Genomic DNA, 1,834 nt, shown 5'->3' with positions numbered 1-1,834 from the left:
TGTTTGCCAGCAACACTGCCCTCCAGGGAGAGGTTTCTTATTCAGCTCACCACTGCGATTGGCACATGGCTCCATGGACACTCAGAGGCCTGCATTCTCTTCCCTGTACACGGAAACGTGTTCTGAACGGGTCTCCCTTCCTCTGCTGCCCTCAGACAGCTTGATAGAGGCTTGAGTGACAAGCTTGGACTGGTTGTGGCTCAGACATCGACCTGCCCAGGATCACCAGGAGTCTCTCACAGACGCTGTGATGCCACAAGCATGCCCCTCCTCTGCTGAGGTCTAGAGGGTTGACGTGTGGTCAGAGGGCCCAGAGCTGCAGCCCTTACACACCTTTCCCACTACCTTCTTGTTAAAATCCTAGACACCTCAAAACCTATTCTCCCCAAACGAACCCCTCTTTAGCTAACTGATGATGAGGTGGGACCCCTTCAAGTTTCTTTCCCCTGGCAGGATGGGAGCTGGCCTGAGCGCGGACTGGCTTCACTGAAGCACCCACCAAGATGACCGACCCACAGTCTGGCCCCTGCTGCTTTAGGCTGCATTGACACTCAGAGAGAGCACAGGAAATATGAGTTAGGGACCAGGGAGACTTGGCTGAGTTGGGTTTCCAGGTAAATGGGAGGAGGGGGTAGGCAGAGGGCTTGTTGCTACTGTCAGCTTTGCAGTCACTAACACATTCCTGTGTGAGGCACATCAGTGTCCATCAGTTATTGTGAATATGTGTATCTTAAGCAATAAGAGTCCGCTGCTCAGACTCCCTTAGAAGTCCGGGTGATGCATATCCTGTGCAGTGATTGTTCTGAAGACAGAGTAGCTCTAATCACTGTGAGAAGCCCCTAGTAAAGCCAGTCCCAAATGTGCTGCTAAAAAAAAGAAAAGAAAAGAATGAATCTAGGAGAAACTGGACAGTGAAGCTTTGCGCTTTCTCTTTCTGCCAGTGCCGAGCGATGGGCATCTCTTGAGATAACTGGCACAAGTGCCGCAAGACGCGGGTAAGAGACAGCCCTATCATTAGAAGCGGAAGTATGAGCTGGGACGGCCTGCTGCCAAAACTAAGATTGGCCCTCATCGTATGCACGCAGTCCGAGTCCGAGGAGGCAATAAGAAGTACCGTGCCCTAAGATTGGATGTGGGGAACTTTTCCTGGGGCTCTGAGTGTTATACTCGCAAAACAAGGATCATTGATGTTGTCTACAATGCATCCAATAACGAGCTGGTCCGCACCAAGCTCCTGGTGAAAAACTGCATTGTGCTTATTGATGGCACACCGTACCAACAGTGACATGAATCTCACTATGAGCTGCCCCTGGACCGCAAGAAAGGGTCCAAGCTGACTCCTGAGGAGGAAGAATATTAAGCAAAAAACGATCAAAGAAAACCCAAAAGAAATATGATGTAAGGAAAAAGAACACCAAAACCAGCAGTGTTCTGGAGGAGCAGTTCCAGCAGGGCAAGCTTCTTGCCTGTATTGTCTCAAGACCAGGCCAAGGTGGCAGAGGAGATGGCTATGTGCTAGAAGGCAAGGAGCTGGAGTTCTATCTGAGGAAAATCAAAGCCCAGAAAGGCAAATAAACCATCATTCATAGTTCATATAATAAAGGTGTTTATTCTTCTATATTTTTTAAAAAAGAATGAATATAGCCTTTTGAGGCTGCAGGGGAATACAGTCTCTAAGGACTGAATCACTTTCTCTTCACCCAGGCATTTTTGTTTTTCTCCACATTTACACTTTAGCCAGTTGATTTCCATATGCTCAAAACAACCTGAAATAGGCTCCCAAAAATACAATACCAAGTGCAAATTCCTTGATTCATCAGGTATCAGTTTTCCA

General features: G+C 48.1%; 1 pseudogene; it reads left to right on the top strand.

Moving 5' to 3' along the window:
* The first annotated feature begins 950 nt into the window (after positions 1-950).
* On the top strand, positions 951-1,575 carry LOC128115232 (40S ribosomal protein S8-like; annotated as a pseudogene).
* The last annotated feature ends 259 nt before the right edge of the window (positions 1,576-1,834 follow it).

The sequence above is a fragment of the Peromyscus californicus genome, unplaced genomic scaffold, assembly GCF_007827085.1.
Source record: "Peromyscus californicus insignis strain IS unplaced genomic scaffold, ASM782708v3 Scaffold_1__1_contigs__length_55948999, whole genome shotgun sequence".
NCBI lineage: Eukaryota > Metazoa > Chordata > Mammalia > Rodentia > Cricetidae > Peromyscus > Peromyscus californicus.
Note: the sequence above shows the minus strand (reverse complement) of the source record. Positions and strands in the feature narration are given on the sequence as shown.